Source organism: Ursus americanus, chromosome 4, assembly GCF_024610735.1.
Source record: "Ursus americanus isolate L20-20 chromosome 4, mUrsAme1.1.p, whole genome shotgun sequence".
Taxonomy (NCBI): Eukaryota; Metazoa; Chordata; class Mammalia; order Carnivora; family Ursidae; genus Ursus; species Ursus americanus.
The window spans coordinates 12,827,381-12,845,238 of NC_142130.1; the positions used below are offsets into that span (position 1 = coordinate 12,827,381).

At 37.1% G+C, this 17,858-nt stretch overlaps 1 protein-coding gene and 1 pseudogene across 1 annotated transcript in view; one reads left to right on the forward strand and one right to left on the reverse strand.

Annotated features, from left to right (window-relative positions):
- Nucleotides 1–17,858, forward strand: part of NAALADL2 (N-acetylated alpha-linked acidic dipeptidase like 2) — a 1,315,864-nt gene that overhangs the window by 48,094 nt on the left and 1,249,912 nt on the right. The gene's annotated exons all lie outside the window — the stretch shown is intronic.
- The window catches only part of LOC123786447 (proto-oncogene serine/threonine-protein kinase mos-like), a 38,766-nt pseudogene continuing 36,042 nt past the window's right edge, over nt 15,135–17,858 (reverse strand).

The following is a 17,858-nucleotide window of genomic DNA, read 5'->3' on the forward strand; positions in this document are numbered from 1 at the left end:
TGTATTTATAATTGTCATATCCACTTGTTGGATACATCCTTTAAGAATAATATAGTGCCCTTCTGTGTCTCTAACTTTAGTCTTTAGTTTAAAATCCAATCTGTCTGATATGAGAATTGCTACCTCAGCTTTCTTTTGAGGTCCATTGGCGTGAAAGATGGTATTCCATCCCTTTAATTTCAGTCTGACTGTATCTTTAGGTTCAAAATGAGTCTCTTGTAGACAGCAAATGGATGGGTCATGTCTTTTTATCCAATCTGCAACCCTGTGGTGTTTTATGGGAGCATTTAGGCCATTAACATTGAGACTGATTATTGAGAGGTATGATTTTAATGATGCCATGTTGCCAGTAAGGTCTTTGTTTCTATAGATTGTGACTTTCCGTTCTGTATCACTCTTGGGGCCTTTTTACTTTTATAGAACCCCCCCTTAATATCTCCTATAGGGCTGGTTTCGTGGTTATGAAATTGGTCAATGACTGGCGATTCTGTAAGGTCTTTATTTCTCCATCTATTCTGAATGACAGCCTTGCTGGATAGAGGATCCTTGGCTGCATGTTTTTCTCTGAAAGAGCTTTAGAAATGCCCCCCTAACCCTTTCTCTCATTCCAGGTCTGTGTAGACAGGTCTGACGTAATTCTGATACCTTTGCCTTGATACGTGAGAAATTTCTTTGCCCTGGCAGCTTTCATACTGGATCCTTGGATCTAATATTTGCGAATTGCAGTATGACGTGACGTGGCCTAGGTTTGTTATGGTTGAGCTTGGGAGGGGTCCTGTCTGCCTCTTGGACACGAATGTTTGTTAGTTACCCTTGCCAGATTAGGGAAATTTTCAGCTACAATTTGTTCAAATATCTCTTCTAGACCTCTGTTTTTCTTCACCCCCTTGGGGATGCCGATGATTCTGATATTGGAACGTTTCATTGAGTCAGTAATCTCCCGTAACCTAGTTCCTGTGTGTGGATTTTTTTGAGTCCAGATTCTGTTTTAGTTTTTTCTTCTACTGACCCATCCTCCAATTCGCCCATTCGTTCTTCTGCTTCATTCACCCTGTCCGTCAGAGCCTCTAGTTCTGACTGCATTTGGCTCATAGAATTTTTAATTTCTGCCAGATTCGCTCTCATTTCCGCCCTTAGAGATTCTTTATTCTCATTAACATTTTCGTTAATACTTTTTTCAAGTCTACACATCACCTTGACCATTGTTACTCTGAATTCCATTTCTGAAATTTGGTTATATCCATATCCATTAGTTCTGTGGCAGAGGCCACAGACTCATTGTCTTGTCTTTGCTGGGGTTGGGGACTTCTCCTCCTCGTCATTCTGATGAGGAGAGGTGCAGGGTTGTCCAGAGCCCAAATTATTGACCAGGACCCAGGCCGTGCGCCCTTGTTTTATAGGGATCTTAGGGATGTGGGCTTCTTGATTTTTCAGCTTGCCTTCTGTGGGAGGGGCCTGCCTCTCAGATACTCAGGCAACCCTGTTTGGGTAGAGTGTCCATGTACCCTGCGAGGGGGGATGGGGATGGGCACACTGTGAGCCGGTATTTCCAGGCTTTTGTTCTCTGGCGGCTTTCCCTGGCGGTTTGCTCTGCCTCTTCTGAGGTTCAGAGCAGCAGTGGCTGAATCTCAGCCTCTCTCTCAGAACAGAGGGATCGCGGACCGTTCTCCAGTGATGTTCTGGCCACTTTAACTCTGTTTCTGTTGGTGCTGCTCAACCCTGCAGCGTCCCAGGGTGTGCGCCCCACACCCGGCGTCCCAGCCCTCACTTCCAGGGCCGGTTTGTGTCTGTCCTTTGTGTTTCTAATACCACCAGCCTCCAGTCGCCCTGCGCGCTCCCAGAGCTCCCGGTCTCAGTTTGTTTCCAGTTAGCACACTGGAGTTCCTTCTGTGAGGAGTCTGGTGGCGTGCGCTCCCCTGCTCATGGTCTCAGTCTGTTCTCTTGAGGGTACCGTCCTCGAGTCCGCCCGCTCCCCCATGCAGGTGGCTACTGCTTCCCGGCGCCCGAACGCGGTGGCTCCCTCCCCCTTCTGTTTATCTTCCGATATCTGTGCGAGGTTTCACGGCTCCCCGCTTCGTACCTCAATACTCAGCGCTGGAGATGTTCATTTGTAGAGACCCAGTTGTATCTTCCTGCGTCTCAGGTTGATTCCGTGGATGTTCAGGCTGGTCTGTTACCTATCCAGCTCGACTCAGGGGACCGGCTGAAAAAGGGGTCCCCTACTCCTCTGCCATCTTAACTCCAACCAAGATTTTATTTATTTATTTGACACAGAGAGAGAGAGCATAAGCAGGGGGAGTGGCAGAGGGAGAGGGAGAGGGAGAAGCAGGCTCCCTGCTGAGCCCAATGTGGGGCTCAATCCCAGAACCCTGAGATCATAACCTGAGCTGAGGGCAGATGCTTAACCGATTGAGCCACCCAGGTGCCCCAACATGGAAATCTTTTGTGGTAGAAATTATACCATCAAAATACTGAGAAAAATGATCCATGTTATGGGAGAAAATGTTTTCAAATTATATATCCAATATGGGACTGGTATCCAGAATATATAAATAATTCCTTTGACTCAGTACTAAAAAAGACAAATAACCCAATTAAAAATAGGCGAAGAATCTGATAGACATTTCACCAAAGAGGATATTCAAGTGGCAAATAAGCATGTGAAAAGATGCTTGACATCATTACGCATTAGGAAAGTGCAATTCAGAATCAAATAACATACCACTTTATACCCACTAGAATGACTAAAAAGTCAGATAAACAGAATGTGTTGGTGAGGTTGTAGAGAAATTGGAATCCTTGTAGGTTGATGAGGGGAATGCCAATGGGTGCAGCTGTTTTGGAAAACGGTTTGGCATTTCCTTCAATTATTCAATATAATCTTTCCATATGACCTGGAAATTCTGCTAGCTGTATAACTAAGCGAAATGAAAACATGTCCATCTGCACAAAGACTTGTACACGAATGTTCATAACAGCATTATTCATAACAGCCTAAAAGTAAAAACAACCCAGTTGTTCATCAGTTGATGATGGGTTAATAAAATCTTGTGTATACGTTAGAATATTATTTGGCATTAAAAGTGGATGAAGTATTGATCTACTCTACTACATGGATGAACCTTGAAAACATTATAGTAAGTCAAGGAAGCCAGTCACAAAAGACCACATACTGTGTGATTTCATCTGTATGAAATGTCCAGAATTAGTAAATCTCTGTAAAGACACAGAGCAGATTATTGGTTTACTAGGGCTGAGAGAGGGGGAAAATGTGATGAAAATGAGTATGCACTCTTTTGAGAAGAATGGAAATGTTCTAAAATGTTGTGATTGTTGTACAACTCTGTGAATATACTAAAATCCTGTGAATATACTAAAATCGTATACTTCAAGTGGGTGAATTTTATTTTATGTGAATTATATCTTGATGATCTTTTAAAAAAAATTCAAGAATCCTTGGTTTTAAGTTTGGAGGAAAGGGGCAGTCTATAATTTTGAAGACATGTGGAGAGTATAGAGGAGGAAAGCTTAGACGAATTGAAAATAATTGAATGAATTAAAAAAGTAAGGAGGGGAATGTTAGCTTCTATCCCACAGGTGGGAAGAGCCTTTCTCTGCAGAGAAAACACCCTTGAGAACCTTTTTTTGAGTATCTCAGTGAGTAACGTGGGAGTTGGGTTTTTATTTCATGATTAGTAAAATAAACTGGCCAGTTAATCTCTTCATACTTTAGACCCATGCTTATAAAATAGTTAATGCCACCTCCAATTTTTTTTCCACCTCCAATCTTAATTAAAATTTGAGATGGGATTTGCATGATGAAGTGAAAAGGAGAGATATGTACTTTAAAAGTATTTTATTGGTATGTAAAGTACGTATATTTTCCAGGGCTATTGTCAGCAAGAATGAGTAAACCATCTCTGAGAGCACTTAGCCATAAGAAGTGAATCAACCATATAAGAACATTGAGACACTATCTTGTAAGAAATTACTTGTAGAATGGGGTATTGCTTAAATGGAAGAATTATTTTATCAATGTTGTGTGATTGGTATACTCTCAGAAAGTACATTAAGAACATCTGATCGCCATAACCTGCATTAATATTGCTGGTGTTCTTTTTTCAACACTGTATCATTATTTTTCATCATTCTATCAATTACTGAATCTTATAACTGTAGACGATGATTATATAGCCATCTGCCCCATGCTGTATTATGCCCAAAGTACCTTTTGACTATCCAACAGTAGTAGTCTGAGCAAAATTTGTAAATCTTAGAAGCTTCAGGTAGTCAAAGCACACTCCTAGACTTAAGCTGTTCATTAACATAGTTATTTAAAAAAAATGCAGACATGCATTTTATACTCTTAAATGTTTCATATTAGTGGTACTCTTTAAATAATTTATCATGATCATTGTCAACTATTGGATAATGACAGTTGTTTTTCGATGTCACCTCACTTGTTCTCCAACATGTCAATAGGATTGTCCTAACATATCCTATAGTCTTGTGTTGTAATAGTCCATGATTATTTCTCAAAGGGAATGTTTATATGAGTCATTGTCTTTCAACACATTTTCCAAAACTTTTGATCATTATACTCTGTATCAAATTTATAAAAGCACTTTTATCAAGAGAAATGAATTTTCCTTTTCATATATATATTTATATATTAAGATTGATTTATTTATTTTAGAGAGAGAGCATGGGCGGGAGATAGGGTCAGAGGGAGAAGGAAAGAGAATCTCAAGCAGACTCCGTGCTGAGCATGGAGCCCATCGTGGGGCTTGATCTTACTACCCTGAGATCAGGACCTGAGATGAAACCAGGAGTAGGGGCTTAACTGACTGTGCTACCCAGGCGTCCCAATGAACTCTTTTTCAAATGCATGTTTCTTCTGTGTCAAGAAAGACCATTTCATTGTCTTGATTCTGTTGTCACTTGATGTATTTTAAATATAGATATTATTAAAATTTTAAAAATTTACTAGTTCAGAATACCTGGATACCATTTAGTAAATGAACAATTAGATGCTTTGAATTTTATCATAGAATCTAAGAGCATCCAACGGAATTTTCATACATTAACATATAATTTAAGTCCTATAACCTATTGTGATAAGTTCTAATTTTCTAGGACTAATTTTCAAGAAAATGAAGACTGCTGGAATATTCAAACTTGATGAAAATAATTTTGGAGTAGCATGAGGCATGAGGGATACTGACCATAGGTATTTTTGTGTGCTGAAAGCAACATTCGTGTGCATTCACAAATCCAAAAGCAGTCTGTCCTCAGAGAATGGATGAAATTTGTCTAAGAAGTCTGGAAGGTTCATGGTTTTCAGCTGTGCAAACATTTCCAAACTCAACTGAATTTACATTAATCTCTTCATTTAAATAAGTGTTCTTGTGTTATTTCTAGGCCACCTTCGACAGTGCCAGTTGTGGCAAAATAAGACACGGTAGAATCAGTCTTTGGGCTTGTGGAGTGGCAGAGGGATTCAGTCCAACCACTTCCTTTTCCAGGTGAAGAATTGAAGTATGCATTATTTAAGTACTAAATACAGGGCAAATTCAATGGTTAATGGCTCAGCCAGGACTAAAATCAGTCCATTTGTTCTTCTTTCCACTTTGCTGTAACAATTGAGTTTCAAAAGCATAGTTAGACACCTTGGGGACTTTTAAAAAATATAACATTTTAAAGGTAATAGAAAATATTCTGAAAAATATGGCTCATTATTTAGAAACATTCTGAAAAGACTAAAAAGCATAACTATAACACAACTTTTTATATGTGTGAGGATAGATGTTATGGGCTGAATTGTGTCCCCGCCGCCCCCCCCCCCCCCAAATCATGTTGTAGTTCTAACCGCCAGTACCACAGAACATATCCTTTTTGGTGTAGCATCTTTACAGAGGTGATTAGATTAAAATGGGGTCATTAGGGTGGGCCCTAATCCAATATCACTGGCATCCTTATAAATTTGGACGTAGACATAGAAGAAAGACCATGTGAAGACACAAAGAGAAGATAGCTATCTGTCAGCCAAGGAGAGAGGCTTTAGATAACTGTAAAGTTAAAATAAAATTCTTGTAATTGTTTTCAACAAATGCCTTTGGGAAAAAGGCTTTTCCCACTGGGTGAGATCTGATTTAGGTCAAATACAGAGAAGCTTGAAGTGGGTCTTCTAGGAACCACAAAATAGGTCATATCATGACATTTCTCTGGGAATGACAGTTTGAAGATGCTCCAGACCCATGCTGCTTTATTTAGAGGTGGTCTGTCTTCTGGTATTCACCACAAATGCAGGCTCTGGGTTTTCAACTAATGGAGGAAAGGAGTAGGGCAAATTCAGATCCCACAAGGATCACTGTTTTTACTGAAATCAGTTATTTTTCTTGAATAAACACTCCCCAGAATGCTTAAAGCTTTTGGTTAAGCCTTTGGTTTCCTGAGTTTTGAAAAAGTTGATTCTAACAATTTTGCCAGCTTTCTTGTTGGTTATGTAAGAGAGAATTTTTGGAGGTTCTCACTCCGATTTTCACTGATGTTACTCCATTTCATGAATTTTGTGTAACATGTATTTATGATTTATGATTTTTTAATGTAGCGTGTTTCCTTGTTATTCCTCCATTTTCCTATGGGGGAGTTAGAAGTGTGCATATTTGGGGATTCTCTATATCTTCTTGGTACTGATTTTTAATTCATTCTCATTATGTTCAGGTAATATATTTAACTTCAGTCTGTATGTTTCATAAAATATTGTTTTAAATGTGCAGATAGAAATATTGACAAGATGTGCTTAATTAGAAAGCAAATAATTGACTTCAAGTGAAGGGAGACAGGTAAGGTTTTTTGCAGCCTTTGACTAAGCCATGAAGGTGGGGTAGCTTCTATGCCAGATGGAAAACATGAGCCTGTAGGAGATGTTATGGGTTGCTGCACACGAGAATGGAAAGGACACCAAGTTTTAATTACCAAAAGCTTTATATTTTAAGGTAAAAATCTGAGTTTACTTGAATGCAGTAGGAAGCCACTAATAGGTTTCAAGCAAGAGTGAGAAATGATTAAATTTACTTTTTAGAAAACAAATTCTCATGTCATATGAAGGAAAAACTAGAATGGGAACAATTAAAGGTAGGGAGAGCTGTGAGTTCTGGCTCAAGCTGATGAAGGCCTATAAGAAGGCAATGACAGTAGGAACAAGGACGTTGAGAATTTGAGGTGTTTATGAGATATATTTGGGTAACCTTATTCAGTAGGTGTTTTAGGTAAGGGAGAGGAAAGTTTAGTAAACTTTTTGGATTGGGGACTAGATAAATTATTTTGCTTCTAATCACAATAGTTAATTAGGGAAAGAAGCAGGTTTTGCAGAGGAAAACACTTTATTTAGATTTGAGATGGTGAATTTACTTTGTACAAACTCATGTTTAGTCCAGTGGCAGCTTACCCAAGTCAGCAGTATGTTATTAGACCCCAAAGACCACTGTTAAACCATCTAAAACCAGCTAAAAGTGAATCTAATGGTGTTATTAATTTGATGAGAGATTCTTATTAATTAGCCAAAATATCTTACTGGAGAGATATCATATATATCAGTAATGATTTCATTATATATATATATGTATAATATATACATATTTTATATATATGTATAACAGCAACACTGAGAGAAAGTCTTATTAATTTATTGAACTTGTAAAACCCTGACATCTACTTTTAAATTGAGAGCTATTTTGGAATAACTGAAAGATTGATCAGTATATATGGAGTTTCTTAAGGAAAGCTAGCTTAAAAAAATAGTCTTATTCATAAGAGAGGCGATTCTTGAGCAAGTATTTTTCCTCATTTGGGAATGGTCAGGGTGACCATTTGTTAGATAGTTTTACACATCAGTTCAGTTCAACAAACATTTGCTGAGCATCAACTATACACAAGACAGTGTAAGTTACCGTACAGCTTTGTCCTTGAACACTTATATTCTCAAAACCTTTTTGTATTTTCTAATTTCTTCCTTGAGTGTTCTGGCAGACTATATTCAGTTTCTGAGATGCCAGTAGGGCATGAGCTACTTGTGTCAGATATTGATTCACTTGCAAGGGCTGCCAGAACACAGATATCACACAGGTTATGTTTGGCACTTTGACAGGAAGGACAGTATAAATGGACTCATGGAGAGTTTATTGAGTGATTACACAGGGGATATTGAATATTTTAGAAAATCTGGGATTAGGGATCGCAGCTGTCTTTTTCTGCTGCAGTTAAGATTTTTAATACTTAATAAGAAACAACTTGGTGTGATAGCAAAAACAAATAGCTGGGACTCAAGAGATCCTGTCTCCAATTTAGTACTTGTGAGCTGTGATTCAATTTCAATAGAACTGTTTCCCCATTCTTTAAATGAAATGATTGAACTAGATATAAGTGGTTCTTCTGCATGTATACACAAAACTTTCAAGAAGTTCATAGAATCACTGAAGTGTAACCATGACCTACAGATTTGTGGGCACAGTTACTCTGTGACCTCTTCGAGCCTTTCCAGCTCTGATATTTTCTGATTGTATGATATTTGTGCTCTTGAACTCGAGTGATGCTTTCTTTTGGTTCAGCAGCTGTTGGCAGGAAGAGGCGGCACCTCTGGCTCTTTTAAGGTGGCTAATGAATAGTCAGCAGGCAAGCTGTGTTGATTTGTTCCATAACCTCATTAGATATCCCTCAGTATTTCTCAGCTCAGTCTCTGTACATACTGGCTCTACTACCTGAAATTTTCTCATTTGATATACTATAAAAATATTGGACACTGTTGAAGCACTAAATATGCCAAGGAGAAAATGTAACTTCCATTAGCACTTTGGCTTTCTCGGTGTTGACATTAGATGTTGATAACATTTGACTCATTTCTTGGCTATTTGCATCATCATAAAACTGTAAAGATTTATTTTTCCTTTGCCTAGATTGTGGAACAGAGAATTCTCTCTTAATGTTAAAGGTATATATTCATTGATGCCAGCTTATATTGTGTGTGTGCATTATGTGTGTGTGTGTATGTGTGTGTGTGTGAGCACATACATACGGGTGTGTATATATATCCCAACACATGTACATCTTAAAATTGGGTAAAGGAAAGGATTATTTGGCCATCTACATATTTAGTTGGGATCTGTACAATATTCAAGGTTGGAATTATTAATCTTTTAAATGTCCTCGTTAAAACAGTGTTAAATTCTAGTTTTCATCTCAGCTTATTCCTATCATTGACCTTGATGAGATCAGCTACAGTTCTGTTATTTTGATGGATACTGCAATAATAGAATAATTAAATTACATGGAATCCAAGTTGTGTTAGAATACTTCCATTACTATTCTTCTTTATCCTCATAAAGTTCCAATTCTTGTAGAACTCCTCAAGGGCTATAATACTGTAAAAAGTTAACCATGAGTCTATTGGTAGTAAGATTTAGACTGAATATGTTCTTTAATGAATTAATTCACCCTAAGTAATCAAAATAACAAGACCAGCATACAGACGCATTCTCTGTCCTAGCCCCATTGTTTACCTGTTCTATTACTTGCTCATGAATAAAACACTGCATTATTTATTAAAGCTATTTATAAAAACTTATACTTTTAGATTCTTATCTAGAGTCTTTTCTTAACATTTTATCGTTTTGCCAAAATATTTTTAATATTTTGAAAGATGATATGCACACAGATAATACCTTTTAGAATCATTCCTTCTCTTTACTTTTAAAGGGGTGTATCATAAGCATATATTCACCAGGACTGGACAGACCTGGAACATGGGTCAATAGGTCCTAAAAGGAAGAGATTTTTCTTTGTAACTGAACATTTTATTTTATTTTTATCATGTTATTTTATTTTATTTTTTTAAGATTTTATTTATTTGATAGAGAGAGCATGAGCAGGGGGAGCTGCAGGCAGAGGGAGAGGGAGAAGCAGGCTCCCCACTGAACAGGGAGCCTGATGTGGGGCTCCATCCCATATGACCTGAGCGGAAGGCAGATGCTTAACCGACTGAGCCATCCAGGTGCCCCTATCTTGTTATTTTAATGTTACTATTTATATGTAGTTTAGAAGTTTCTTCCTTCGGAAAGCTTTTCTTCCCCTAGCCTGCATTGTTTCTTGCCTGCAACTCGTTAGCTATGCCTCCTCCTTGGTCACAGTATGCTTTAAACACACCTCTGCATATCTTTATTATTGTACCTGCCACATCTTTTGAACATCAGCTTCAAAAATGCCTGTGTTCCCCATGAGACCATGACTTCCTTGATGGTGGGAACGCATTTTTATTTATCTTGTTATCTTATTACCTGGCACAGGCTGTAACATTAAATAAGTACTTTTCGAATGAATAAATAATATTTCCATTCCTTGGTGATTGCTTGTGATGATTATGAAAATTAGAGAACTTTGACTAAAATAAATGACAATATATTGAATTCTAACATTTTTCAGTGCTAGAGTCTTTTATGTCAAAAAAAGATGAACCTGGCAAATAGTATCTTTGGGATGAAAATGAACATTACAAAGAAAAAAGATTTATTTATTTATTTGAGAGAGTGCGTGAGCAGGGGTAGGGGCAGAGAGAGAACCCTCAAGCAGACCCCTGCTTAGTGTGGAGCCTGACTTGGGGCTCAATCCTGGGACCCCAGGATCATGACCTGAGCTGAATCAAGAGTCAGCCGTCCAAAAGACTGAGTCACTCAGATGCCCGAAAATGAACATTTTCAATGTACATGTGTTTAGTGGTTCAAGTGAAAATCACTGAATCCTAACATTTTAGAGGCCTTCTTTCTTTTTTATCTTTTAGAGCTTTATTGAGGCATAATTGACATACAGTAAGGTATATATCAAGTATGAAGTTTGTAAAGTTTTGACATGTGAATATACCAGCAGAATCATCACTACATTATAGTGAACATATCCATTAGGCCCAAAAGTTTCCCCATGCCTGTTTGTAATTCCTCCCTCCCGCCCCTGCCCCTGCCTTTATTTCCTGGGAAAGAATTGATCTCCTTTCTGTTTTATATATTAGTTTTCATTTTCTATAATTTTGTGTAAATAGGTCATGTGGTATGTGCTGTTTTTGCTTCTTTAAGCATAGTTTAAGGATTCATTTGTATTGTGTGTATTAATAGTTTATTTTCTTCTTTGGCGAGCAACATTCCTTTATATGAACGTGCTACAATTTATTTCCCTGTTGATAAACATTTGGGATCTTATAGTTTTTGGCTCTTATAAATAAAGCTGCTATGAACATTGATATACAAGAGTATATCTGGACTTATGCCTTCATTTCTCTTGGGGAAATATCTAGGAGTGGAATGGCTAGACTGTATGGTAGGTATATGTATAACTTTTTAAGAAACTGCCAAACCGTTTTCCAAAGTGATTGTGTCATTTACATTCCAGTCATTAGTGCATGAGATTTTCAGGTCTTCCACTTTGTGTAGACAGGCTTTTCAATTTTAGCCATTTTGGTAGAAGTATAATGGTGTATCTTTGTGGATTGAATGTGCATTTCTCTTATGACTAATGATGTTAAGTATCTTTTCATTTGATTATTGCTTTCTATATATATTTATTGATGATGTGCTTGTCTTAATCTTTTGCCAAATTTTCGATTTTTTTTTTGTTGAGTTGTGAGAGTTATTTACATGTTCTAGATACAAATTCTTTATCACATAGGTGACATGAAAATATATTTTCCTAGTCTGTGGCTTCTCTTTTCATTTACAGTGCCTTTTGAATAGAAGTTTTAAATTTTGATGAAATCCAATTTGTCATTTTGTTCTTTTACAGATTATGCTTTTGCAGTATCATACTAAGAAATCTTTGTTTACACCAAGCTTACAGAGGTTTTCTTTTATGCATTATTCTAAAAGTTAAAATTTTTTAGAATTTAGGTCTGTCATCCATTATGAGTAATTCTTATATATGGATTAAAGCATGGATCAACTGTCCTTTCTTTTTCTTTTGTTTGTTTGCATAATGATTTTCAGTTGTTCCAGCATCAGGTTTTTTTTTTTTTTATTTCAATGTTTTATTTAAATTCAAGTTAGTTAACATATATGGTAAATTGGTTTCAGGTTCAGAATTTAGTGATTCATCTCTTACATACAACACCCAGTGTACATCACAAGAATTCAGCATCAGTTGTTAAAAACTGAATTGCCTTTTTTCCTTTTTAAAAAATCAGTTGTCCATACATGTGTGTGTCTCTTTTGGAATATCTGTTTTGTTCCATTGATCTATTTGCCTATCTCTGTCTGAGCCAGCCCTACAACTTTGTTCTTTTTCGAAGTCGTTTTGCTTATTCTAGGCCCTTTGCATTTCTACATGATTTTTAGAATCAGCTTTCAATTTAATGCAAAAATCAGGATAGGATTTTGTTTGGGGTATGTTGAATCATATCAGTTTGGGGAGAATTGACATCTTAACACTATTGTGTTTTCTGACCTATGGACAAGGTATGCCTCTCTGTTTACAGATATCTTCTTTAATTTCTGCAATATTTTAAGTTTTTATTTCACAAGTCATACTTTTTTGTCATATTTATTTTCTAAATATTTCATATTTTTATGTGTTTTAAGGTTTTTTTTTCTAAATTTGAATTTCTGATTCATTTTTAGTTTATAGAAATACTGTTGATTTATATGTATTGTATGTTGATCTTGGATCTTACAACCTTGCTATTAAACTCATTTCTAGTATTTTTTTGTTGCTGCAGATTCCATTGGATTATCTATATAGATTATTATGTCCTATAAGATTATTTGCAAAGGCAGTGTTAGTTCTTCCTTTCCAAACTGAATGCTTTTTATTATTTTAAACTCCCCATCCGCCTCAACACACACACACACACACACACACACGCACACAGGTGCTCTTGCTAAAATCTTTAGAGTAATGTTGTATAAAAGTGGTGACAAACATCTTTATGTTTTTTGTGATCTTAGGAAGAAAATGTTCATTCTTTCACCATTAAGTATGCTGTTAAATGGAGGTTTTTTGGAAAATGCCAAAACTTCTCTTCTATTCCTAGTGTGCTAAGAATTTTTAGCATGAATGGATAAGGGACTTTGTCATGTGATTTTTCTGCATCCATTGAAATGATCATGTTTTTCTTTTTTCAGTCTGGAATATTGTGAATTATATTAATTACTGTTTAAATGTTAAGCCAACATTGGATTTCTGGAATAAATGAATAAACCCCATTTGATCATTATATATCGTTGGATTCTTTGGGCCTAAATTTTGTTTTAAATTTTTGCATTTATTTACCTGAGGCATATTGGCCTCAACTATCTTTTAGGGTAATGATAGCCTTATAGAGTGAGTTGGGACATAATCCTCCTCCTCACTTTTCTGGAAGATTTTGTTTTGGTGTTGAGATTATTTCTTCCTTAGGTATTTAGGAGACTTTTCTAATAAAGCTATCTGGGTCTGGATTTTTACTTGTGGGTAGGTGTTAGCTACAAATTTAATTTCTCTAAAAGTTACAGGGGTTTAAATGGCTATTATTTCTTCTTCTTCTTCTTCTTCTTCTTCTTCTTCTTCCTCTTCCTCTTCCTCTTCCCCTTGATCTTCCTCTTTTTTTAGAGAGGGCAAGATGGTGTTGGGGGTTGGGCAGAGGGAGAGAGAGAATTTTAAGCAGACTCCATGCCCAGCATGGAGCCTGACATGGGGCTTGATTTTACAATCCTGAGACCATTACCTGAGCTGAAGTCAAGAATTGGATGCTTAGGGGCGCCTGGGTGGCACAGCGGTTAAGCATCTGCCTTCGGCTCAGGGCGTGATCCTGGCGTTGTGGGATCGAGCCCCACATCAGGCTCCTCCGCTATGAGCCTGCTTCTTCCTCTCCCACTCCCCCTGCTTGTGTTCCCTCTCTCGCTAGCTGTCTCTCTGTCAAATAAATAAATAAAAAATCTTAAAAAAAAAAAAAAAAAAAGAATTGGATGCTTAACCAACTGAGCTAACCCCGGGGCCCGTAAACAGCTATTTCTTCTTGAATGAATTTTGACAGTTTGAGACTATTTTTTTCTGTTTGATCTAAGTTGTAGGATTTATTGCCATAAAGTTTTTCATGATATTCTCTTAATTAATAACTGTAGCATTTGGAGTGATGCCGTGTCTCTGATGCTTGATAGTGAAAGTTTGTGTCTTCTCTCTTTTTTCCCCAGTCTGTTTTTTTTCTTGATTATTTCAAAGAATCAGCTTTTTTTTTTTTTAAGATTTTATTTATTTATTTAACAGAGAGATACAGAGCACAAGTAGGCAGAGTGGCATGCAGAGGGAGAGGGAGAAGCAGGCTCTCCACTGAACAAGGAGCCTGATGTGGGGCTTGATCCCAGAACCCTGGGATCATGACCTGAACTGAAGGCAGCTGCTTAACTGACTGAGCCACCCAGGTGCCCCAAAGAATCAGTTTATGATTTCATTGAATTCTTCTGTTGTTTTCTATTTCATTGATTTCTACTGTATTCTTTATTCTTTCATTTCTTTTACTTAATTTAGTTTTAATTTCCTCTTTTTTAAGGAGTTATTACATTTTTAAATTAAAGATTATTACGATAGGACAGATATTTTGTAATCATGTTGAGTTTAATTAGTTAATTTGGTTTAGTTTTATATTACAGCTTAAGAAGAAAATTAGAGAAGCTTAAGAGAAAGTTACTTGTTTCACCTCTGGAGCAGTGTAGGAGATCTTAATGCATGCTCAGTGTTTTCCTCTCCATTTATTTTCCATACCATCTTGAAAGTATCTGTTAACTGAAATGCTCTGATTTGCAAAGTATATATGCTGTTAATTTCAAGTTTATCATGCTTAAAGAGCATTGGTCTAAATTAATATTTATTATTTTTTGTTATAAAAATGTAATACTTTTAATTTATGTCAAATTTACATTCTGGCAATTCTTTTTTCTTTTCTTTTTTTTTTTTTTGAGTTTTTAATAAAGTTGTTTTCTAAAAATCCCTCCTACAAATGTCCTCTTTAAAAATGAAGAGAAACAAAGACAAAAACTTATCTTAATACAGTTGGTTTAAAATCAGCCAAATTCAGGTTTTAAGGATTTAAAGTAAACCCAAAGTTCTGCACTTAGTAGTAGCAGCTAATCTTGTCTTTTCCCAGAGATAGAGTCAGTGAAGACAGCTGTTGAGAGAGATGGATGAAGATTATAGGCCACTACATTGTAGAGCATATACTGATTCTCCCCTGAGTAAGGCACCTCTTTGGTAGCCATTTGCTAGGCAATGATAGCAAAAAAATAGATGTCAGCTCTGGGCATTATGGTCTCTCAGGAGCTCTGGGGTTGGATGGATGTATGTGCTGTCTAGATGGTAAGGAGTCTTGGAAGCACAGCAGATCTTCTAGCTTCTCGACGTAACCAGTCATCAATTTTGCAGGCATCTTGCTCGTTAATCAAAATGTTTGCAAGCTTCAGGTCCAAGTGTACAATGCTTTATGAGTGAAGGAAAAGCAGGCCATTCACACAGCTAGGGAATACTTATTTCCCTAGGTGTATGAAAGTATACACTTTCCCAAATTTAGTTGTTCTCTGGCATAGGAGTGAGACCTCCTTTCTCCTCCTCAGGACAGCTGATAGCACCATATGTGACTTGGTGTCAAGTGACATTGCCACCAAACTCCATGATTATGGTGTAAATACCATTAACACCCTCAGGTCTGTGTTTGCTGGCAGTCACAATCCTTATGATATTGTCATGACAGAGCCTTGCTGTGTGTGGCTCAGCCCAGAAATTCCACTGGGATGCCAGTGAGTTTGTTTTTAAACATTTTTTTTGATATGTATAGGCAGAAGAGTCTAGGAAACAGACTGAGAAAAACTGGTTAGAGAGGTAAGTGGAGAAAGAAGGGATGATGTTATTCTAAAACCAGGAGAGAGCTGTTGAAGAGGTGGGACTGACCAGGAGCATTACATACCGTAGGGAGGTCAAGTAAGAGAATGAAAACCTGACTTTTAAATTTAGAAACTTAGAAGTCATTTAAATGATCTTAGCAAGAATAATTTCAATAGTGTGGTTGAAGTAGCAGCAAATTGTAAAAGGTTGGGGGATGCAAAAGGGGATGTGGGGACAGGAAGCATAAGCAACTCTTACAGGAAGGGTACTTAGGAAGGGAAGAAGTAAGCATAAGTCAAAGGTAGGATTTTTATTATGGTGGGAGAAATGTGAACATATTTATAGGGTGATGAAGGAAGGATCCAGTTGAGAGGAAGTTGATGATACGTGAAAGAAAAGATCATTGAGAAGATGAAGACCTTGAGTGATTGAGAGCAAATAGGATTTAAAGAACAGATAGAGGGACAAGCCTAAGGTGGAAGTTTCTTCCTTTGGGGCATTAGGAAAAGATGGCACAGTTATAGATAAATATATCTCTGGGGAAAGGAGAGTGAGAAAGATTCTTCTTGATGGAACTGTGAGGAACTATCTGCTGAAGGAGAAGAGGTTAGGGATAGGATATGATGCCTGGAGAGTATAATGGACATTAGGGACTATCACTGAAGGCAGTGGGAAAGGTGGCCTAACCAAAGGGTAGCTCAGTGGCCCGGGGAGCTCAGCTGAGGTGAGAGGCAGTGTATTTTTAGCATGATGTTCTACATTAGTCTTCAGGAATCTGGGCACAGGAGCATAGGGGGCAAATGATAGGTCTGAGAAAGGTCTTCAGTTAACAGGGCTGGAGCAGAGGGAATGGATTCTGACAAGAATTTTGTTGAAATGATGTGCCATAAAGTCTAGGTTGGATCATAAGGAATTTAGACAGGGACATGGCAGGGCTGGGGGTGTGTGTGGGGGTGATGACCTGCAAGAAAGTAGAGGTGGTCAGAGCATAAGAAACTTCAGTGAGTTTCAGGATCAAATGTATCAGAAGGAATGGAGTGAGATTTTTGGAATGATGAGGGCTGTAATCGGGGGAATTTAAGCTGTTTCTGATGATGGTGGCCCAGGATGTGACCCTGGGAATGGGGTGGCTGAAGAGGATTAAAGGTACAGGCTGCTGGAGATAAGCTCAGAGTTGAGATGTCTCACAAATATTTAGAGGTGTAACTTAAGAAACTAAAATTATGATGGACATTGGGGAGGATATGTGTTGTGGTAAGCACTGTGTGTTGTGTAAGACTGATGAATCACAGACCTATACCCCTGAAACAAATAATATATTATATGTTAATAATAAAAGTAAAAAATGCAGAATAAATACATAAATAAAACCTTGTTTAAAAAAAAAACTAAAATTACTTTTTAAATGATTTTTTTATTTATCCGGAGCCATGGGGGTTTGTTTCTTCCCACAACTCAGTGAAAGTGTTGGTGGGATTACTTTGGTGAATTATCTCTTGATTATTTTCCTGCTATCCTGACTACTGAGGTACTTCTCCTTCTTGAAATGCCATTGTATATATTTAGTAAATGTATTATTATAACTTATTAAAAAGTGATATAGTAGGGGCTCCTGGGTGGCTCAATTGGTTAAGCGTCTGCCTTAGGCTCAGGTCATGATCCCAGGGTCCTGGGATCAAGCACCACATCAGGCTCCCTGCTTCTCCTTCTCCTTCTCCTTCTGCCCTTTTCCTCCTGCTTATGCTTTCTCTCTCTCTCTCTGTCAAATAAACAAATAAAATCATAAAAAAAAAAATTCACTGCTAAAAAAAAGCTGATACAGCATTTTTGATACACATTATTTGTGGTCATTAAATTATCCCAAATATTTTTTCTTAGCTCCATTTTTCATTAGTAAATCATTTTCATGCCTATTATTAGCTATTGCTATGTATGTATGTGTATATATATATATATATATAGTATATTTTACC